The sequence below is a fragment of the Schistocerca nitens genome, chromosome 2 (assembly GCF_023898315.1).
Source record: "Schistocerca nitens isolate TAMUIC-IGC-003100 chromosome 2, iqSchNite1.1, whole genome shotgun sequence".
Classification (NCBI taxonomy): domain Eukaryota; kingdom Metazoa; phylum Arthropoda; class Insecta; order Orthoptera; family Acrididae; genus Schistocerca; species Schistocerca nitens.
The window spans coordinates 1,024,088,728-1,024,110,523 of record NC_064615.1 but is presented as its reverse complement, the minus strand read 5'-3'; the positions used below and the strand labels follow the sequence as shown (position 1 = coordinate 1,024,110,523).

The following is a 21,796-nucleotide window of genomic DNA, read 5'->3' as shown; positions in this document are numbered from 1 at the left end:
ATTGGCAAAAGTCCGAGTATAGTCAGTCCGGGAGTGAATAAGACGATGCTGCGCAGACAGATATTCAAGAAAGTGAAAATCATCCACCAGCCGCAAATGCAAGAGAGCATAGACAGTATGTGCAGTAAGCCACGTAGTAGCCGCACGTTTCGTGGCCGGATAAGGTCGAAAATCCGGAATCAGCGCAACGTCCACGGAAAAAGTGGTAGGACTCGTGCGATTGACGAGGGCAAGAAGCTTAACTGCAATGTTCCAAATCGACGCCGATCGCGGACACAAAAAGCGGTGTTCGAGCGTGTCGTCGCATGGGCAATAATCACACAAGCCAGACGGCCGCAAATGAATGCGACACATCTTGTCGTTAGTGGGGAAGGTTCGATTCACGACCTTATACCACAAACTACTAACGTCCGGCGGCAAGTAAGAGGCGTGGATGTTGGCCCACACTGTCCGCCACGCCGATCCAGGAAAACGCAATTCCATCTTATTGCTAGCAGGCCGCCCCCGCAAAGCGGAATACACGCTCCGCGCTGATCGCGTTCGAGGATTGAGGTCGTCAGCACCGAGATAACTCTTATGAACGAAAAATTCCCGAACATAACGCAGGCGGTATGGGATCCCGGTCGGATCGAGCGGAGCCAGCTCAGAGGAGGGACGATAAACACGGAACAAAAAAGTCGTGAGATGCGAGGCGTTCTTCTCAATCGTGACACAAGTCCGATGAATCAGTAGTGCAGATGCTTTGGCCACAAAGTGGATCAGGCCAAGCCCACCTCGGTCACGCGGCAAAGTACACGTGAGATAAGCCACTTTAAAAACATCCCCCCGCCACAGAAACCAATAGACCGCTTGCGTTATCGCACGTCCTAGTTCTGTCGGGACGTGAAAGAGTTGGGCTAGGTACCAGGCCTTGCTGAGTAAAAACGAATTGATCAGCGCGACCCTCTGTGTTAGCGCCAAGGTGCGAGTGGCACTCAAGTGAGTCATCGCGCGTAAACCATACAGAACAAGACGCCAATTAGAAGCCGCCGTCTGCAAGAGATTAGGTCGAAAGCGGACGCCCAAGATTTTATGCTCACGAGTGACAGTGAACCACGGGCGCGAGAAGCCGCGCGAAACCGCATGAATCGGTAGAAAGACGGTTTTACGAGGATTAATACTCGCACCCGATGCAAGTTCGTATGTACTTAGAATGGCACGAATAACGTCTAAGTCTGAGACCGAGGACACCAACAAACCAAGATCATCGGCATATGCACTGCACACGTATTTGGTACCGCCAAGACGCAGACCTTGACAAGAAGATGCCAATTTCCGCAACAATGGGTCCAAAGAGATCGCAAATAACGCCATAGATAAAGGGCATCCTTGTTTCACCGAACATCGTATTGGAACAGGCTCCGAAAGACATCCATTAATACAAACTCGAGAGGACGACGCCGTAAACAAATTAAAGAGCATGTTAATAAATGTCGCTCCAAAACCAAATTGTTGCAACACCCGCCGTAGATATTGGTGGCCCACCCTATCGAACGCCATAGCAAAATCGACCGACAAAATACCCAATGGTTGTCTGTGCGTCGTCGCATACGCAATTGCGTCGCGATACGTCAACACAGCGTCGTAGATTGTGCGGTGTGGCACCGCGCAGAATTGGTACTCACTGATCACTTTGCCCATGATCACTTTCAAACGAAGCGCAACACATTTCGTGAACAATTTGTAGTCACCGTTGAGGAGAGTGAGGGGACGTAAATCACACATTTTACGAGTGGTCGGCGTCTTTGGAGCTAGGGTCACGACGCCTTCCAAAAAAGATGGAGGAACCGGCACACCATTTAAGATTTCATTGTACACATCTGTCAGTATAGGACCAAACAAATGCCAAAAGTGAAGATAGAATTTCGGCGGTAAGCCGTCAGCGCCGGGTGATTTGTTCTTCGCACACTGTGTTAGCACGTCACGCACTTCCTCGACAGTGAACGGTTCAGTAAGGTGGAGACGATCGGTGACTGTGAGAACCCGCGGAACGTCAGCAAGGAGATCAGAAACGGCGACGTCGTCACTATCTTTAGCACTAAAAAGATCGACAAAGTGCCGGTGCGCCTCAGCAACAATCTCCGACTGAGTGCGGACGCGCACGCCATCAGCTGTTTCCAGTTCTGTGACGTAACGGCGCGCCGCCCGACGGCGCTCCCGCAAGTGATGGAACAAGGAGGGCGCTTCGTCGTCAAAGAAACCAGGAGCCTGACTCCGCACAACACTACCCTTCAACGACTGCGTCTTCAGAGCCAAAAGACGGGTTTTAATTTGCCGAATCTGCGCCACCCTGAGACCCGGAGTGTTCGGCTGTAGGCGGATCGCGTCATTGAGACAAGTCTCATAAAAATGCATAGTGGACCTCTCCCAATCAGCAAGCTGGCGACTGAATTCACAGATTGCTTTACGGAGCGCTGGCTTCACGTATTCCACCCACCACGATAGAACAGTGGGATATACGGCACGATATTGCGCAGCCTGCTGCCACACACGAGAAACGACCGGTTCAAAACCAGGATGCGACAAATGACAAACATTAAACTTCCACATAGTCCGCATACGGGGTTTTGTGGCTTGCAAAGAATGGAAGCGACAAACATAGGCACAATGGTCCGAAAAAAGAACGGGGTGTACCTGAGACTCGAGAACACAACCCTTTTTGTCACCAGAAATGTAAATGCGATCGATCCGGCTCCGACCTGTCACGTAGTAATAAGTAAACCCCGGTTCGTCGGGATACAAATGACGCCAGGTATCGACCAATTTCAGTTCCGTGACAAGCGGTTGTAGTTCTAAACATTTGTACGGCTGTGGCTCCTGGTCGCCAGCAGCCAACACACAATTAAAATCACCACCCAACACTATTGGCAGGTGGTTACCAGAAAGAAGATGACAAATATCACTGCTATAAAACACGCGACGCTGCAGCTTCCCCTCAGCACCGGAAGGTGCATACACGTTCACGTATCGGATGTTGTTGACCGTACAGGCCACCCCACGCCCGTTAGGTATCGTAGCAACGTCCGTGTAAGCAATGCCGGCCCTAACCAACAACGCAGTACCACAGTTACATTCCGGATCAAAATTAAACAGCACCTGATATCCGGGAACAAATTGTAAAAGATCGGACACAACTTCTTGTAAAAAGACTACGTCGGCAGCAACAAAACGTAAAAAGTCCACCAAGCTCAAGTACTTAGCACGCGACGCCAACCGGTTTAAATTTATAGTAGCGACAACAGATGGAAGGTGCGCTACCATACACAAAAGAGACAAACAAACAAGCTAGACGGTAGTGAAAGTACCGTCAGCCTCCTCCACATCCTCTGCCCAGTCACACGGTTGCGTGTGCGAAGACGCACCCGCAACATCCGTGAGCTTGGGCGCACCGGGAGTTCCCACCGACAGAGGTACGTCGTGCGTGGGAGGGACCGACGCGAGATCTTGTGAAGAGGGGCGCGCGCGGCGCTCAGGAGGGTCCTCGGCTTTTCGCTTTTGTGAGGAGTGAACCGGAATTGGCGCGGTAACTATATCGGTGTCCATTGCACTGCCCAGTTCCCCAGATTGTAACACATCTTTCAAATGGCGTACCACTTCCTGCCGGCGGTCGTCCGCACGCGCGGGCTGACTACTGGCCACCGAATGCTGCTGACGGCGCCCGGAAGGGGCAGCCGTCCGAGCGTCAGGAACGATACGCTGCGCTTTTTGAGACGCCTGCGTCTGTTGCTGTGAAGGCTTTGAACGCGGAGAGGGTTTACGTTGTGGAGACGGGCTACGCTCCCTGCCAGAGGAAGACCGTTGCGTCAAAAACGCAGAAGTGCTTGCACTACGTGCGCGGTCGACAGAGCCGCGACGCCGAGACGTAGTGTCACGCCGCGACCTAGGTTTTTCATGTGTAGGCGCCGTAGGCGGAGCGCAAGCAGCTCCAGAAGCGGGAACCGATTCCGAAGGATACGAAACGGGGGCAGTACGGAGACGGACAGGTTCCGACACCGGTGTCTCAGATACTTTTTGGGACGACACAAAAACCCGTTCGACGGGAATTGAGTCGGACGGGTCAGATGGAACACGTTCCGTAACAGAAGACACATCCGTGCGAACAAAGTCCGTCACGACAACGTCTGAGACCACCGGGCTCGAAACTACATCACAAACAACAACCGGAGCGGGTTCTGCACACGTCTCTGTCGACTCGGACAGAATGTCTGACCGTGCAACATCAGCAGGCGAAGGCACGACCGACACGACCGAACCGACCACAACAGGGGCGACAGGCGTAACGTCCATGGGAACAGGGGTGTCAACACGGCGGGCAGGCGAAGGGGGTGCACCTAATGCAACCGCCGCCCACGTTGTCTGTACGTCACCGTCATCGCCAAGTGGCAACTGTACCGGACGCCTACGGCGCGGACAATGTTGTCTAAAGTGGTCCGTAGCGTTACAATATGAACATGTTTGTGGTTGTCCACTGTAGGTAATGAAGGCGCGATGACCGGCCATATACAAAAAGGACGGAACATGCTTCCGCACAATCATTCTAACGCTACGGATACCGTTTTCGACTTGAAAAGGGTACGCAGCCGACCACTTTTCTTTAACTACCGACAACACAGTACCGTAGGGGCCAAGACAACGTGAAATGGTCTCGTTTTTGACCTCGAAAGGAAGATTAAACACCCGCACATTACGAACACCGAAACCTGCATTTGTAAGGTGAACATTACTAACACTGCCGTCAGAATGCTTAAATTTTCGCGCACCATCATTAACGGTTACTATACTGTCACATAGGTCCGAATTACTGAGTTTCACGAAGAGAGAGTTGAGGAACGTGTCTAACTGCAAGCCAAGTACGTCACTGTCGGTTAACTTTAAGTCATTGATTAACCAATGATGAATTTCTAAAGCTGACGGTCGGGACACAGTACGGTCAAATTCACATTGAACATTATTCTCGCGATCTTCAGAGTCCATGTCTACTCACAGTTGTGATGAAAACCAGCAACCGCGAGGCGAAGATCCGCCACGTGGCACAGCGAGCACGCGACTGACAAACACCAACGGCCGAGCGGAGCGCGCCGCACCGAGGTGTGGCTGGGCGCGTGCAGCCTTCGACACTCAAAAAAGGAAGGCAGCCAACAGCACCCGGGTTTCCCAGGCGGTCACCCATCCAAGTACTAACCGGGCCCGATGATGCTTAACTTCGGTGATCGGACGAGAACCGGTGTATTCATCATGGTATGGCCGTTGGCGCTCATGTAATGTAGGAGCACGGCAGAATTCGCGTTCGGCTTTACTCCCAACACACAAAATGTTAGTTTTCGGCCGCATTTGACGAAAGCACTTCCTTCCACAACAGCCAGTTCCTCGAGGACGGCGCGGGGGGCGCGCCTGGCGTCCCAGCAGAGCGACGGCCGAATTAGCGGGCGCACCGCCGCGTGTGTGAGACGCACTGCTGCTCGTTGCACCTCCTGTCATTCGCTGCGCGCGTGCAGCCTTCGACACTAGCGGAGGACGCATCTTGTCCCTGGTGTCCAGCGGAGGGCCTGTGCGTGGTGTGGCAGTGTCGTGCTGGAGGGCGCCACTGGTGGCATGTGGGCTTCCTCGCCTCGCCTCGCCTCGCCTCGCCTCACACCAGGTGTGTGCGTAGTTTGCAGTGCATTCGCACCATTCCTATCCCTGTCCCCGTCCCCGTCCCGACTTGTCCCGACTTTGCTCGACTGCCGCTCGCTGCCGCTCGGGTCGTGGTCCATATGACAGCGCAAGCACGACAAACGTCTGCGGGACGAGACGAGACGAGACGACTAAGGAATAAATTCGTGATTAAAAAAATTTGGAACTCTACACTCGTACACAAAAATAGGCGGTGACGTATTTCAGAAATCACCTGCCGATTCGTACTGTTTTGTCGTTTTCAAAGTCTTCTTGGCAAACTTGGTTAGCACATTCTCCCTCAAACTGAGTTAATTACTGCATTTTCGTACCATTACAGTAGTTTAAAAGGCTTAAGGAAGCATCTTTGTACAACAGAAAGGTAGTTTGAAAATTGGGCTGGCAGGGGTAGCGACATAATAATAAAAAAAAAAAAAGGAAGGCAGCCAACAGCACCCGGGTTTCCCAGGCGGTCACCCATCCAAGTACTAACCGGGCCCGATGATGCTTAACTTCGGTGATCGGACGAGAACCGGTGTATTCATCATGGTATGGCCGTTGGCGCTCATGTAATGTAGGAGCACGGCAGAATTCGCGTTCGGCTTTACTCCCAACACACAAAATGTTAGTTTTCGGCCGCATTTGACGAAAGCACTTCCTTCCACAACAGCCAGTTCCTCGAGGACGGCGCGGGGGGCGCGCCTGGCGTCCCAGCAGAGCGACGGCCGAATTAGCGGGCGCACCGCCGCGTGTGTGAGACGCACTGCTGCTCGTTGCACCTCCTGTCATTCGCTGCGCGCGTGCAGCCTTCGACACTAGCGGAGGACGCATCTTGTCCCTGGTGTCCAGCGGAGGGCCTGTGCGTGGTGTGGCAGTGTCGTGCTGGAGGGCGCCACTGGTGGCATGTGGGCTTCCTCGCCTCGCCTCGCCTCGCCTCGCCTCACACCAGGTGTGTGCGTAGTTTGCAGTGCATTCGCACCATTCCTATCCCTGTCCCCGTCCCCGTCCCGACTTGTCCCGACTTTGCTCGACTGCCGCTCGCTGCCGCTCGGGTCGTGGTCCATATGACAGCGCAAGCACGACAAACGTCTGCGGGACGAGACGAGACGAGACGACTAAGGAATAAATTCGTGATTAAAAAAATTTGGAACTCTACACTCGTACACAAAAATAGGCGGTGACGTATTTCAGAAATCACCTGCCGATTCGTACTGTTTTGTCGTTTTCAAAGTCTTCTTGGCAAACTTGGTTAGCACATTCTCCCTCAAACTGAGTTAATTACTGCATTTTCGTACCATTACAGTAGTTTAAAAGGCTTAAGGAAGCATCTTTGTACAACAGAAAGGTAGTTTGAAAATTGGGCTGGCAGGGGTAGCGACATAATAATAAAAAAAAAAAAAGGAAGGCAGCCAACAGCACCCGGGTTTCCCAGGCGGTCACCCATCCAAGTACTAACCGGGCCCGATGATGCTTAACTTCGGTGATCGGACGAGAACCGGTGTATTCATCATGGTATGGCCGTTGGCGCTCATGTAATGTAGGAGCACGGCAGAATTCGCGTTCGGCTTTACTCCCAACACACAAAATGTTAGTTTTCGGCCGCATTTGACGAAAGCACTTCCTTCCACAACAGCCAGTTCCTCGAGGACGGCGCGGGGGGCGCGCCTGGCGTCCCAGCAGAGCGACGGCCGAATTAGCGGGCGCACCGCCGCGTGTGTGAGACGCACTGCTGCTCGTTGCACCTCCTGTCATTCGCTGCGCGCGTGCAGCCTTCGACACTAGCGGAGGACGCATCTTGTCCCTGGTGTCCAGCGGAGGGCCTGTGCGTGGTGTGGCAGTGTCGTGCTGGAGGGCGCCACTGGTGGCATGTGGGCTTCCTCGCCTCGCCTCGCCTCGCCTCGCCTCACACCAGGTGTGTGCGTAGTTTGCAGTGCATTCGCACCATTCCTATCCCTGTCCCCGTCCCCGTCCCGACTTGTCCCGACTTTGCTCGACTGCCGCTCGCTGCCGCTCGGGTCGTGGTCCATATGACAGCGCAAGCACGACAAACGTCTGCGGGACGAGACGAGACGAGACGACTAAGGAATAAATTCGTGATTAAAAAAATTTGGAACTCTACACTCGTACACAAAAATAGGCGGTGACGTATTTCAGAAATCACCTGCCGATTCGTACTGTTTTGTCGTTTTCAAAGTCTTCTTGGCAAACTTGGTTAGCACATTCTCCCTCAAACTGAGTTAATTACTGCATTTTCGTACCATTACAGTAGTTTAAAAGGCTTAAGGAAGCATCTTTGTACAACAGAAAGGTAGTTTGAAAATTGGGCTGGCAGGGGTAGCGACATAATAATAAAAAAAAAAAAGGAAGGCAGCCAACAGCACCCGGGTTTCCCAGGCGGTCACCCATCCAAGTACTAACCGGGCCCGATGATGCTTAACTTCGGTGATCGGACGAGAACCGGTGTATTCATCATGGTATGGCCGTTGGCGCTCATGTAATGTAGGAGCACGGCAGAATTCGCGTTCGGCTTTACTCCCAACACACAAAATGTTAGTTTTCGGCCGCATTTGACGAAAGCACTTCCTTCCACAACAGCCAGTTCCTCGAGGACGGCGCGGGGGGCGCGCCTGGCGTCCCAGCAGAGCGACGGCCGAATTAGCGGGCGCACCGCCGCGTGTGTGAGACGCACTGCTGCTCGTTGCACCTCCTGTCATTCGCTGCGCGCGTGCAGCCTTCGACACTAGCGGAGGACGCATCTTGTCCCTGGTGTCCAGCGGAGGGCCTGTGCGTGGTGTGGCAGTGTCGTGCTGGAGGGCGCCACTGGTGGCATGTGGGCTTCCTCGCCTCGCCTCGCCTCGCCTCGCCTCACACCAGGTGTGTGCGTAGTTTGCAGTGCATTCGCACCATTCCTATCCCTGTCCCCGTCCCCGTCCCGACTTGTCCCGACTTTGCTCGACTGCCGCTCGCTGCCGCTCGGGTCGTGGTCCATATGACAGCGCAAGCACGACAAACGTCTGCGGGACGAGACGAGACGAGACGACTAAGGAATAAATTCGTGATTAAAAAAATTTGGAACTCTACACTCGTACACAAAAATAGGCGGTGACGTATTTCAGAAATCACCTGCCGATTCGTACTGTTTTGTCGTTTTCAAAGTCTTCTTGGCAAACTTGGTTAGCACATTCTCCCTCAAACTGAGTTAATTACTGCATTTTCGTACCATTACAGTAGTTTAAAAGGCTTAAGGAAGCATCTTTGTACAACAGAAAGGTAGTTTGAAAATTGGGCTGGCAGGGGTAGCGACATAATAATAAAAAAAAAAAAAGGAAGGCAGCCAACAGCACCCGGGTTTCCCAGGCGGTCACCCATCCAAGTACTAACCGGGCCCGATGATGCTTAACTTCGGTGATCGGACGAGAACCGGTGTATTCATCATGGTATGGCCGTTGGCGCTCATGTAATGTAGGAGCACGGCAGAATTCGCGTTCGGCTTTACTCCCAACACACAAAATGTTAGTTTTCGGCCGCATTTGACGAAAGCACTTCCTTCCACAACAGCCAGTTCCTCGAGGACGGCGCGGGGGGCGCGCCTGGCGTCCCAGCAGAGCGACGGCCGAATTAGCGGGCGCACCGCCGCGTGTGTGAGACGCACTGCTGCTCGTTGCACCTCCTGTCATTCGCTGCGCGCGTGCAGCCTTCGACACTAGCGGAGGACGCATCTTGTCCCTGGTGTCCAGCGGAGGGCCTGTGCGTGGTGTGGCAGTGTCGTGCTGGAGGGCGCCACTGGTGGCATGTGGGCTTCCTCGCCTCGCCTCGCCTCGCCTCGCCTCACACCAGGTGTGTGCGTAGTTTGCAGTGCATTCGCACCATTCCTATCCCTGTCCCCGTCCCCGTCCCGACTTGTCCCGACTTTGCTCGACTGCCGCTCGCTGCCGCTCGGGTCGTGGTCCATATGACAGCGCAAGCACGACAAACGTCTGCGGGACGAGACGAGACGAGACGACTAAGGAATAAATTCGTGATTAAAAAAATTTGGAACTCTACACTCGTACACAAAAATAGGCGGTGACGTATTTCAGAAATCACCTGCCGATTCGTACTGTTTTGTCGTTTTCAAAGTCTTCTTGGCAAACTTGGTTAGCACATTCTCCCTCAAACTGAGTTAATTACTGCATTTTCGTACCATTACAGTAGTTTAAAAGGCTTAAGGAAGCATCTTTGTACAACAGAAAGGTAGTTTGAAAATTGGGCTGGCAGGGGTAGCGACATAATAATAAAAAAAAAAAAAAGGAAGGCAGCCAACAGCACCCGGGTTTCCCAGGCGGTCACCCATCCAAGTACTAACCGGGCCCGATGATGCTTAACTTCGGTGATCGGACGAGAACCGGTGTATTCATCATGGTATGGCCGTTGGCGCTCATGTAATGTAGGAGCACGGCAGAATTCGCGTTCGGCTTTACTCCCAACACACAAAATGTTAGTTTTCGGCCGCATTTGACGAAAGCACTTCCTTCCACAACAGCCAGTTCCTCGAGGACGGCGCGGGGGGCGCGCCTGGCGTCCCAGCAGAGCGACGGCCGAATTAGCGGGCGCACCGCCGCGTGTGTGAGACGCACTGCTGCTCGTTGCACCTCCTGTCATTCGCTGCGCGCGTGCAGCCTTCGACACTAGCGGAGGACGCATCTTGTCCCTGGTGTCCAGCGGAGGGCCTGTGCGTGGTGTGGCAGTGTCGTGCTGGAGGGCGCCACTGGTGGCATGTGGGCTTCCTCGCCTCGCCTCGCCTCGCCTCGCCTCACACCAGGTGTGTGCGTAGTTTGCAGTGCATTCGCACCATTCCTATCCCTGTCCCCGTCCCCGTCCCGACTTGTCCCGACTTTGCTCGACTGCCGCTCGCTGCCGCTCGGGTCGTGGTCCATATGACAGCGCAAGCACGACAAACGTCTGCGGGACGAGACGAGACGAGACGACTAAGGAATAAATTCGTGATTAAAAAAATTTGGAACTCTACACTCGTACACAAAAATAGGCGGTGACGTATTTCAGAAATCACCTGCCGATTCGTACTGTTTTGTCGTTTTCAAAGTCTTCTTGGCAAACTTGGTTAGCACATTCTCCCTCAAACTGAGTTAATTACTGCATTTTCGTACCATTACAGTAGTTTAAAAGGCTTAAGGAAGCATCTTTGTACAACAGAAAGGTAGTTTGAAAATTGGGCTGGCAGGGGTAGCGACATAATAATAAAAAAAAAAAAAGGAAGGCAGCCAACAGCACCCGGGTTTCCCAGGCGGTCACCCATCCAAGTACTAACCGGGCCCGATGATGCTTAACTTCGGTGATCGGACGAGAACCGGTGTATTCATCATGGTATGGCCGTTGGCGCTCATGTAATGTAGGAGCACGGCAGAATTCGCGTTCGGCTTTACTCCCAACACACAAAATGTTAGTTTTCGGCCGCATTTGACGAAAGCACTTCCTTCCACAACAGCCAGTTCCTCGAGGACGGCGCGGGGGGCGCGCCTGGCGTCCCAGCAGAGCGACGGCCGAATTAGCGGGCGCACCGCCGCGTGTGTGAGACGCACTGCTGCTCGTTGCACCTCCTGTCATTCGCTGCGCGCGTGCAGCCTTCGACACTAGCGGAGGACGCATCTTGTCCCTGGTGTCCAGCGGAGGGCCTGTGCGTGGTGTGGCAGTGTCGTGCTGGAGGGCGCCACTGGTGGCATGTGGGCTTCCTCGCCTCGCCTCGCCTCGCCTCGCCTCACACCAGGTGTGTGCGTAGTTTGCAGTGCATTCGCACCATTCCTATCCCTGTCCCCGTCCCCGTCCCGACTTGTCCCGACTTTGCTCGACTGCCGCTCGCTGCCGCTCGGGTCGTGGTCCATATGACAGCGCAAGCACGACAAACGTCTGCGGGACGAGACGAGACGAGACGACTAAGGAATAAATTCGTGATTAAAAAAATTTGGAACTCTACACTCGTACACAAAAATAGGCGGTGACGTATTTCAGAAATCACCTGCCGATTCGTACTGTTTTGTCGTTTTCAAAGTCTTCTTGGCAAACTTGGTTAGCACATTCTCCCTCAAACTGAGTTAATTACTGCATTTTCGTACCATTACAGTAGTTTAAAAGGCTTAAGGAAGCATCTTTGTACAACAGAAAGGTAGTTTGAAAATTGGGCTGGCAGGGGTAGCGACATAATAATAAAAAAAAAAAAAGGAAGGCAGCCAACAGCACCCGGGTTTCCCAGGCGGTCACCCATCCAAGTACTAACCGGGCCCGATGATGCTTAACTTCGGTGATCGGACGAGAACCGGTGTATTCATCATGGTATGGCCGTTGGCGCTCATGTAATGTAGGAGCACGGCAGAATTCGCGTTCGGCTTTACTCCCAACACACAAAATGTTAGTTTTCGGCCGCATTTGACGAAAGCACTTCCTTCCACAACAGCCAGTTCCTCGAGGACGGCGCGGGGGGCGCGCCTGGCGTCCCAGCAGAGCGACGGCCGAATTAGCGGGCGCACCGCCGCGTGTGTGAGACGCACTGCTGCTCGTTGCACCTCCTGTCATTCGCTGCGCGCGTGCAGCCTTCGACACTAGCGGAGGACGCATCTTGTCCCTGGTGTCCAGCGGAGGGCCTGTGCGTGGTGTGGCAGTGTCGTGCTGGAGGGCGCCACTGGTGGCATGTGGGCTTCCTCGCCTCGCCTCGCCTCGCCTCGCCTCACACCAGGTGTGTGCGTAGTTTGCAGTGCATTCGCACCATTCCTATCCCTGTCCCCGTCCCCGTCCCGACTTGTCCCGACTTTGCTCGACTGCCGCTCGCTGCCGCTCGGGTCGTGGTCCATATGACAGCGCAAGCACGACAAACGTCTGCGGGACGAGACGAGACGAGACGACTAAGGAATAAATTCGTGATTAAAAAAATTTGGAACTCTACACTCGTACACAAAAATAGGCGGTGACGTATTTCAGAAATCACCTGCCGATTCGTACTGTTTTGTCGTTTTCAAAGTCTTCTTGGCAAACTTGGTTAGCACATTCTCCCTCAAACTGAGTTAATTACTGCATTTTCGTACCATTACAGTAGTTTAAAAGGCTTAAGGAAGCATCTTTGTACAACAGAAAGGTAGTTTGAAAATTGGGCTGGCAGGGGTAGCGACATAATAATAAAAAAAAAAAAAAGGAAGGCAGCCAACAGCACCCGGGTTTCCCAGGCGGTCACCCATCCAAGTACTAACCGGGCCCGATGATGCTTAACTTCGGTGATCGGACGAGAACCGGTGTATTCATCATGGTATGGCCGTTGGCGCTCATGTAATGTAGGAGCACGGCAGAATTCGCGTTCGGCTTTACTCCCAACACACAAAATGTTAGTTTTCGGCCGCATTTGACGAAAGCACTTCCTTCCACAACAGCCAGTTCCTCGAGGACGGCGCGGGGGGCGCGCCTGGCGTCCCAGCAGAGCGACGGCCGAATTAGCGGGCGCACCGCCGCGTGTGTGAGACGCACTGCTGCTCGTTGCACCTCCTGTCATTCGCTGCGCGCGTGCAGCCTTCGACACTAGCGGAGGACGCATCTTGTCCCTGGTGTCCAGCGGAGGGCCTGTGCGTGGTGTGGCAGTGTCGTGCTGGAGGGCGCCACTGGTGGCATGTGGGCTTCCTCGCCTCGCCTCGCCTCGCCTCGCCTCACACCAGGTGTGTGCGTAGTTTGCAGTGCATTCGCACCATTCCTATCCCTGTCCCCGTCCCCGTCCCGACTTGTCCCGACTTTGCTCGACTGCCGCTCGCTGCCGCTCGGGTCGTGGTCCATATGACAGCGCAAGCACGACAAACGTCTGCGGGACGAGACGAGACGAGACGACTAAGGAATAAATTCGTGATTAAAAAAATTTGGAACTCTACACTCGTACACAAAAATAGGCGGTGACGTATTTCAGAAATCACCTGCCGATTCGTACTGTTTTGTCGTTTTCAAAGTCTTCTTGGCAAACTTGGTTAGCACATTCTCCCTCAAACTGAGTTAATTACTGCATTTTCGTACCATTACAGTAGTTTAAAAGGCTTAAGGAAGCATCTTTGTACAACAGAAAGGTAGTTTGAAAATTGGGCTGGCAGGGGTAGCGACATAATAATAAAAAAAAAAAAAGGAAGGCAGCCAACAGCACCCGGGTTTCCCAGGCGGTCACCCATCCAAGTACTAACCGGGCCCGATGATGCTTAACTTCGGTGATCGGACGAGAACCGGTGTATTCATCATGGTATGGCCGTTGGCGCTCATGTAATGTAGGAGCACGGCAGAATTCGCGTTCGGCTTTACTCCCAACACACAAAATGTTAGTTTTCGGCCGCATTTGACGAAAGCACTTCCTTCCACAACAGCCAGTTCCTCGAGGACGGCGCGGGGGCGCGCCTGGCGTCCCAGCAGAGCGACGGCCGAATTAGCGGGCGCACCGCCGCGTGTGTGAGACGCACTGCTGCTCGTTGCACCTCCTGTCATTCGCTGCGCGCGTGCAGCCTTCGACACTAGCGGAGGACGCATCTTGTCCCTGGTGTCCAGCGGAGGGCCTGTGCGTGGTGTGGCAGTGTCGTGCTGGAGGGCGCCACTGGTGGCATGTGGGCTTCCTCGCCTCGCCTCGCCTCGCCTCGCCTCACACCAGGTGTGTGCGTAGTTTGCAGTGCATTCGCACCATTCCTATCCCTGTCCCCGTCCCCGTCCCGACTTGTCCCGACTTTGCTCGACTGCCGCTCGCTGCCGCTCGGGTCGTGGTCCATATGACAGCGCAAGCACGACAAACGTCTGCGGGACGAGACGAGACGAGACGACTAAGGAATAAATTCGTGATTAAAAAAATTTGGAACTCTACACTCGTACACAAAAATAGGCGGTGACGTATTTCAGAAATCACCTGCCGATTCGTACTGTTTTGTCGTTTTCAAAGTCTTCTTGGCAAACTTGGTTAGCACATTCTCCCTCAAACTGAGTTAATTACTGCATTTTCGTACCATTACAGTAGTTTAAAAGGCTTAAGGAAGCATCTTTGTACAACAGAAAGGTAGTTTGAAAATTGGGCTGGCAGGGGTAGCGACATAATAATAAAAAAAAAAAAAAGGAAGGCAGCCAACAGCACCCGGGTTTCCCAGGCGGTCACCCATCCAAGTACTAACCGGGCCCGATGATGCTTAACTTCGGTGATCGGACGAGAACCGGTGTATTCATCATGGTATGGCCGTTGGCGCTCATGTAATGTAGGAGCACGGCAGAATTCGCGTTCGGCTTTACTCCCAACACACAAAATGTTAGTTTTCGGCCGCATTTGACGAAAGCACTTCCTTCCACAACAGCCAGTTCCTCGAGGACGGCGCGGGGGGCGCGCCTGGCGTCCCAGCAGAGCGACGGCCGAATTAGCGGGCGCACCGCCGCGTGTGTGAGACGCACTGCTGCTCGTTGCACCTCCTGTCATTCGCTGCGCGCGTGCAGCCTTCGACACTAGCGGAGGACGCATCTTGTCCCTGGTGTCCAGCGGAGGGCCTGTGCGTGGTGTGGCAGTGTCGTGCTGGAGGGCGCCACTGGTGGCATGTGGGCTTCCTCGCCTCGCCTCGCCTCGCCTCGCCTCACACCAGGTGTGTGCGTAGTTTGCAGTGCATTCGCACCATTCCTATCCCTGTCCCCGTCCCCGTCCCGACTTGTCCCGACTTTGCTCGACTGCCGCTCGCTGCCGCTCGGGTCGTGGTCCATATGACAGCGCAAGCACGACAAACGTCTGCGGGACGAGACGAGACGAGACGACTAAGGAATAAATTCGTGATTAAAAAAATTTGGAACTCTACACTCGTACACAAAAATAGGCGGTGACGTATTTCAGAAATCACCTGCCGATTCGTACTGTTTTGTCGTTTTCAAAGTCTTCTTGGCAAACTTGGTTAGCACATTCTCCCTCAAACTGAGTTAATTACTGCATTTTCGTACCATTACAGTAGTTTAAAAGGCTTAAGGAAGCATCTTTGTACAACAGAAAGGTAGTTTGAAAATTGGGCTGGCAGGGGTAGCGACATAATAATAAAAAAAAAAAAGGAAGGCAGCCAACAGCACCCGGGTTTCCCAGGCGGTCACCCATCCAAGTACTAACCGGGCCCGATGATGCTTAACTTCGGTGATCGGACGAGAACCGGTGTATTCATCATGGTATGGCCGTTGGCGCTCATGTAATGTAGGAGCACGGCAGAATTCGCGTTCGGCTTTACTCCCAACACACAAAATGTTAGTTTTCGGCCGCATTTGACGAAAGCACTTCCTTCCACAACAGCCAGTTCCTCGAGGACGGCGCGGGGGGCGCGCCTGGCGTCCCAGCAGAGCGACGGCCGAATTAGCGGGCGCACCGCCGCGTGTGTGAGACGCACTGCTGCTCGTTGCACCTCCTGTCATTCGCTGCGCGCGTGCAGCCTTCGACACTAGCGGAGGACGCATCTTGTCCCTGGTGTCCAGCGGAGGGCCTGTGCGTGGTGTGGCAGTGTCGTGCTGGAGGGCGCCACTGGTGGCATGTGGGCTTCCTCGCCTCGCCTCGCCTCGCCTCGCCTCACACCAGGTGTGTGCGTAGTTTGCAGTGCATTCGCACCATTCCTATCCCTGTCCCCGTCCCCGTCCCGACTTGTCCCGACTTTGCTCGACTGCCGCTCGCTGCCGCTCGGGTCGTGGTCCATATGACAGCGCAAGCACGACAAACGTCTGCGGGACGAGACGAGACGAGACGACTAAGGAATAAATTCGTGATTAAAAAAATTTGGAACTCTACACTCGTACACAAAAATAGGCGGTGACGTATTTCAGAAATCACCTGCCGATTCGTACTGTTTTGTCGTTTTCAAAGTCTTCTTGGCAAACTTGGTTAGCACATTCTCCCTCAAACTGAGTTAATTACTGCATTTTCGTACCATTACAGTAGTTTAAAAGGCTTAAGGAAGCATCTTTGTACAACAGAAAGGTAGTTTGAAAATTGGGCTGGCAGGGGTAGCGACATAATAATAAAAAAAAAAAAAAGGAAGGCAGCCAACAGCACCCGGGTTTCCCAGGCGGTCACCCATCCAAGTACTAACCGGGCCCGATGATGCTTAACTTCGGTGATCGGACGAGAACCGGTGTATTCATCATGGTATGGCCGTTGGCGCTCATGTAATGTAGGAGCACGGCAGAATTCGCGTTCGGCTTTACTCCCAACACACAAAATGTTAGTTTTCGGCCGCATTTGACGAAAGCACTTCCTTCCACAACAGCCAGTTCCTCGAGGACGGCGCGGGGGGCGCGCCTGGCGTCCCAGCAGAGCGACGGCCGAATTAGCGGGCGCACCGCCGCGTGTGTGAGACGCACTGCTGCTCGTTGCACCTCCTGTCATTCGCTGCGCGCGTGCAGCCTTCGACACTAGCGGAGGACGCATCTTGTCCCTGGTGTCCAGCGGAGGGCCTGTGCGTGGTGTGGCAGTGTCGTGCTGGAGGGCGCCACTGGTGGCATGTGGGCTTCCTCGCCTCGCCTCGCCTCGCCTCGCCTCACACCAGGTGTGTGCGTAGTTTGCAGTGCATTCGCACCATTCCTATCCCTGTCCCCGTCCCCGTCCCGACTTGTCCCGACTTTGCTCGACTGCCGCTCGCTGCCGCTCGGGTCGTGGTCCATATGACAGCGCAAGCACGACAAACGTCTGCGGGACGAGACGAGACGAGACGACTAAGGAATAAATTCGTGATTAAAAAAATTTGGAACTCTACACTCGTACACAAAAATAGGCGGTGACGTATTTCAGAAATCACCTGCCGATTCGTACTGTTTTGTCGTTTTCAAAGTCTTCTTGGCAAACTTGGTTAGCACATTCTCCCTCAAACTGAGTTAATTACTGCATTTTCGTACCATTACAGTAGTTTAAAAGGCTTAAGGAAGCATCTTTGTACAACAGAAAGGTAGTTTGAAAATTGGGCTGGCAGGGGTAGCGACATAATAATAAAAAAAAAAAAGGAAGGCAGCCAACAGCACCCGGGTTTCCCAGGCGGTCACCCATCCAAGTACTAACCGGGCCCGATGATGCTTAACTTCGGTGATCGGACGAGAACCGGTGTATTCATCATGGTATGGCCGTTGGCGCTCATGTAATGTAGGAGCACGGCAGAATTCGCGTTCGGCTTTACTCCCAACACACAAAATGTTAGTTTTCGGCCGCATTTGACGAAAGCACTTCCTTCCACAACAGCCAGTTCCTCGAGGACGGCGCGGGGGGCGCGCCTGGCGTCCCAGCAGAGCGACGGCCGAATTAGCGGGCGCACCGCCGCGTGTGTGAGACGCACTGCTGCTCGTTGCACCTCCTGTCATTCGCTGCGCGCGTGCAGCCTTCGACACTAGCGGAGGACGCATCTTGTCCCTGGTGTCCAGCGGAGGGCCTGTGCGTGGTGTGGCAGTGTCGTGCTGGAGGGCGCCACTGGTGGCATGTGGGCTTCCTCGCCTCGCCTCGCCTCGCCTCGCCTCACACCAGGTGTGTGCGTAGTTTGCAGTGCATTCGCACCATTCCTATCCCTGTCCCCGTCCCCGTCCCGACTTGTCCCGACTTTGCTCGACTGCCGCTCGCTGCCGCTCGGGTCGTGGTCCATATGACAGCGCAAGCACGACAAACGTCTGCGGGACGAGACGAGACGAGACGACTAAGGAATAAATTCGTGATTAAAAAAATTTGGAACTCTACACTCGTACACAAAAATAGGCGGTGACGTATTTCAGAAATCACCTGCCGATTCGTACTGTTTTGTCGTTTTCAAAGTCTTCTTGGCAAACTTGGTTAGCACATTCTCCCTCAAACTGAGTTAATTACTGCATTTTCGTACCATTACAGTAGTTTAAAAGGCTTAAGGAAGCATCTTTGTACAACAGAAAGGTAGTTTGAAAATTGGGCTGGCAGGGGTAGCGACATAATAATAAAAAAAAAAAAAAGGAAGGCAGCCAACAGCACCCGGGTTTCCCAGGCGGTCACCCATCCAAGTACTAACCGGGCCCGATGATGCTTAACTTCGGTGATCGGACGAGAACCGGTGTATTCATCATGGTATGGCCGTTGGCGCTCATGTAATGTAGGAGCACGGCAGAATTCGCGTTCGGCTTTACTCCCAACACACAAAATGTTAGTTTTCGGCCGCATTTGACGAAAGCACTTCCTTCCACAACAGCCAGTTCCTCGAGGACGGCGCGGGGGGCGCGCCTGGCGTCCCAGCAGAGCGACGGCCGAATTAGCGGGCGCACCGCCGCGTGTGTGAGACGCACTGCTGCTCGTTGCACCTCCTGTCATTCGCTGCGCGCGTGCAGCCTTCGACACTAGCGGAGGACGCATCTTGTCCCTGGTGTCCAGCGGAGGGCCTGTGCGTGGTGTGGCAGTGTCGTGCTGGAGGGCGCCACTGGTGGCATGTGGGCTTCCTCGCCTCGCCTCGCCTCGCCTCGCCTCACACCAGGTGTGTGCGTAGTTTGCAGTGCATTCGCACCATTCCTATCCCTGTCCCCGTCCCCGTCCCGACTTGTCCCGACTTTGCTCGACTGCCGCTCGCTGCCGCTCGGGTCGTGGTCCATATGACAGCGCAAGCACGACAAACGTCTGCGGGACGAGACGAGACGAGACGACTAAGGAATAAATTCGTGATTAAAAAAATTTGGAACTCTACACTCGTACACAAAAATAGGCGGTGACGTATTTCAGAAATCACCTGCCGATTCGTACTGTTTTGTCGTTTTCAAAGTCTTCTTGGCAAACTTGGTTAGCACATTCTCCCTCAAACTGAGTTAATTACTGCATTTTCGTACCATTACAGTAGTTTAAAAGGCTTAAGGAAGCATCTTTGTACAACAGAAAGGTAGTTTGAAAATTGGGCTGGCAGGGGTAGCGACATAATAATAAAAAAAAAAAAAAGGAAGGCAGCCAACAGCACCCGGGTTTCCCAGGCGGTCACCCATCCAAGTACTAACCGGGCCCGATGATGCTTAACTTCGGTGATCGGACGAGAACCGGTGTATTCATCATGGTATGGCCGTTGGCGCTCATGTAATGTAGGAGCACGGCAGAATTCGCGTTCGGCTTTACTCCCAACACACAAAATGTTAGTTTTCGGCCGCATTTGACGAAAGCACTTCCTTCCACAACAGCCAGTTCCTCGAGGACGGCGCGGGGGGCGCGCCTGGCGTCCCAGCAGAGCGACGGCCGAATTAGCGGGCGCACCGCCGCGTGTGTGAGACGCACTGCTGCTCGTTGCACCTCCTGTCATTCGCTGCGCGCGTGCAGCCTTCGACACTAGCGGAGGACGCATCTTGTCCCTGGTGTCCAGCGGAGGGCCTGTGCGTGGTGTGGCAGTGTCGTGCTGGAGGGCGCCACTGGTGGCATGTGGGCTTCCTCGCCTCGCCTCGCCTCGCCTCGCCTCGCCTCGCCTCGCCTCACACCAGGTGTGTGCGTAGTTTGCAGTGCATTCGCACCATTCCTATCCCTGTCCCCGTCCCCGTCCCGACTTGTCCCGACTTTGCTCGACTGCCGCTCGCTGCCGCTCGGGTCGTGGTCCATATGACAGCGCAAGCACGACAAACGTCTGCGGGACGAGACGAGACGAGACGACTAAGGAATAAATTCGTGATTAAAAAAATTTGGAACTCTACACTCGTACACAAAAATAGGCGGTGACGTATTTCAGAAATCACCTGCCGATTCGTACTGTTTTGTCGTTTTCAAAGTCTTCTTGGCAAACTTGGTTAGCACATTCTCCCTCAAACTGAGTTAATTACTGCATTTTCGTACCATTACAGTAGTTTAAAAGGCTTAAGGAAGCATCTTTGTACAACAGAAAGGTAGTTTGAAAATTGGGCTGGCAGGGGTAGCGACATAATAATAAAAAAAAAAAAAAGGAAGGCAGCCAACAGCACCCGGGTTTCCCAGGCGGTCACCCATCCAAGTACTAACCGGGCCCGATGATGCTTAACTTCGGTGATCGGACGAGAACCGGTGTATTCATCATGGTATGGCCGTTGGCGCTCATGTAATGTAGGAGCACGGCAGAATTCGCGTTCGGCTTTACTCCCAACACACAAAATGTTAGTTTTCGGCCGCATTTGACGAAAGCACTTCCTTCCACAACAGCCAGTTCCTCGAGGACGGCGCGGGGGGCGCGCCTGGCGTCCCAGCAGAGCGACGGCCGAATTAGCGGGCGCACCGCCGCGTGTGTGAGACGCACTGCTGCTCGTTGCACCTCCTGTCATTCGCTGCGCGCGTGCAGCCTTCGACACTAGCGGAGGACGCATCTTGTCCCTGGTGTCCAGCGGAGGGCCTGTGCGTGGTGTGGCAGTGTCGTGCTGGAGGGCGCCACTGGTGGCATGTGGGCTTCCTCGCCTCGCCTCGCCTCGCCTCGCCTCACACCAGGTGTGTGCGTAGTTTGCAGTGCATTCGCACCATTCCTATCCCTGTCCCCGTCCCCGTCCCGACTTGTCCCGACTTTGCTCGACTGCCGCTCGCTGCCGCTCGGGTCGTGGTCCATATGACAGCGCAAGCACGACAAACGTCTGCGGGACGAGACGAGACGAGACGACTAAGGAATAAATTCGTGATTAAAAAAATTTGGAACTCTACACTCGTACACAAAAATAGGCGGTGACGTATTTCAGAAATCACCTGCCGATTCGTACTGTTTTGTCGTTTTCAAAGTCTTCTTGGCAAACTTGGTTAGCACATTCTCCCTCAAACTGAGTTAATTACTGCATTTTCGTACCATTACAGTAGTTTAAAAGGCTTAAGGAAGCATCTTTGTACAACAGAAAGGTAGTTTGAAAATTGGGCTGGCAGGGGTAGCGACATAATAATAAAAAAAAAAAAAAGGAAGGCAGCCAACAGCACCCGGGTTTCCCAGGCGGTCACCCATCCAAGTACTAACCGGGCCCGATGATGCTTAACTTCGGTGATCGGACGAGAACCGGTGTATTCATCATGGTATGGCCGTTGGCGCTCATGTAATGTAGGAGCACGGCAGAATTCGCGTTCGGCTTTACTCCCAACACACAAAATGTTAGTTTTCGGCCGCATTTGACGAAAGCACTTCCTTCCACAACAGCCAGTTCC

General features: G+C 53.7%; 18 non-coding genes across 18 annotated transcripts; all 18 read right to left on the bottom strand.

Moving 5' to 3' along the window:
* Positions 1-5,172: 5,172 nt before the first annotated feature.
* LOC126238413 (5S ribosomal RNA) lies at positions 5,173-5,291 on the bottom strand. The gene has a single exon (XR_007545325.1). It is a non-coding gene; the product is annotated as a 5S ribosomal RNA (ribosomal RNA).
* An 844-nt stretch (positions 5,292-6,135) lies between these two features.
* Positions 6,136-6,254, bottom strand: LOC126238400 (5S ribosomal RNA). The gene has a single exon (XR_007545324.1). It is a non-coding gene; the product is annotated as a 5S ribosomal RNA (ribosomal RNA).
* Positions 6,255-7,098: 844 nt separating this feature from the next.
* Positions 7,099-7,217, bottom strand: LOC126238388 (5S ribosomal RNA). Its single transcript, XR_007545323.1, has one exon. It is a non-coding gene; the product is annotated as a 5S ribosomal RNA (ribosomal RNA).
* Positions 7,218-8,060: 843 nt separating this feature from the next.
* Positions 8,061-8,179, bottom strand: LOC126238376 (5S ribosomal RNA). Its single transcript, XR_007545322.1, has one exon. It is a non-coding gene; the product is annotated as a 5S ribosomal RNA (ribosomal RNA).
* Positions 8,180-9,023: 844 nt separating this feature from the next.
* LOC126238365 (5S ribosomal RNA) lies at positions 9,024-9,142 on the bottom strand. Its single transcript, XR_007545321.1, has one exon. It is a non-coding gene; the product is annotated as a 5S ribosomal RNA (ribosomal RNA).
* An 845-nt stretch (positions 9,143-9,987) lies between these two features.
* On the bottom strand, positions 9,988-10,106 carry LOC126238353 (5S ribosomal RNA). The gene has a single exon (XR_007545320.1). It is a non-coding gene; the product is annotated as a 5S ribosomal RNA (ribosomal RNA).
* Positions 10,107-10,950: 844 nt separating this feature from the next.
* On the bottom strand, positions 10,951-11,069 carry LOC126238341 (5S ribosomal RNA). The gene has a single exon (XR_007545319.1). It is a non-coding gene; the product is annotated as a 5S ribosomal RNA (ribosomal RNA).
* Positions 11,070-11,913: 844 nt separating this feature from the next.
* LOC126238330 (5S ribosomal RNA) lies at positions 11,914-12,032 on the bottom strand. The gene has a single exon (XR_007545317.1). It is a non-coding gene; the product is annotated as a 5S ribosomal RNA (ribosomal RNA).
* An 845-nt stretch (positions 12,033-12,877) lies between these two features.
* Positions 12,878-12,996, bottom strand: LOC126238318 (5S ribosomal RNA). The gene has a single exon (XR_007545316.1). It is a non-coding gene; the product is annotated as a 5S ribosomal RNA (ribosomal RNA).
* An 844-nt stretch (positions 12,997-13,840) lies between these two features.
* On the bottom strand, positions 13,841-13,959 carry LOC126238306 (5S ribosomal RNA). The gene has a single exon (XR_007545315.1). It is a non-coding gene; the product is annotated as a 5S ribosomal RNA (ribosomal RNA).
* Positions 13,960-14,803: 844 nt separating this feature from the next.
* Positions 14,804-14,922, bottom strand: LOC126238294 (5S ribosomal RNA). The gene has a single exon (XR_007545311.1). It is a non-coding gene; the product is annotated as a 5S ribosomal RNA (ribosomal RNA).
* Positions 14,923-15,765: 843 nt separating this feature from the next.
* LOC126238283 (5S ribosomal RNA) lies at positions 15,766-15,884 on the bottom strand. The gene has a single exon (XR_007545300.1). It is a non-coding gene; the product is annotated as a 5S ribosomal RNA (ribosomal RNA).
* Positions 15,885-16,729: 845 nt separating this feature from the next.
* Positions 16,730-16,848, bottom strand: LOC126238271 (5S ribosomal RNA). Its single transcript, XR_007545289.1, has one exon. It is a non-coding gene; the product is annotated as a 5S ribosomal RNA (ribosomal RNA).
* An 843-nt stretch (positions 16,849-17,691) lies between these two features.
* On the bottom strand, positions 17,692-17,810 carry LOC126238259 (5S ribosomal RNA). Its single transcript, XR_007545278.1, has one exon. It is a non-coding gene; the product is annotated as a 5S ribosomal RNA (ribosomal RNA).
* Positions 17,811-18,655: 845 nt separating this feature from the next.
* LOC126238247 (5S ribosomal RNA) lies at positions 18,656-18,774 on the bottom strand. The gene has a single exon (XR_007545266.1). It is a non-coding gene; the product is annotated as a 5S ribosomal RNA (ribosomal RNA).
* Positions 18,775-19,619: 845 nt separating this feature from the next.
* On the bottom strand, positions 19,620-19,738 carry LOC126238208 (5S ribosomal RNA). The gene has a single exon (XR_007545255.1). It is a non-coding gene; the product is annotated as a 5S ribosomal RNA (ribosomal RNA).
* Positions 19,739-20,598: 860 nt separating this feature from the next.
* LOC126238091 (5S ribosomal RNA) lies at positions 20,599-20,717 on the bottom strand. The gene has a single exon (XR_007545243.1). It is a non-coding gene; the product is annotated as a 5S ribosomal RNA (ribosomal RNA).
* Positions 20,718-21,562: 845 nt separating this feature from the next.
* LOC126237974 (5S ribosomal RNA) lies at positions 21,563-21,681 on the bottom strand. Its single transcript, XR_007545231.1, has one exon. It is a non-coding gene; the product is annotated as a 5S ribosomal RNA (ribosomal RNA).
* Positions 21,682-21,796: the final 115 nt, after the last annotated feature.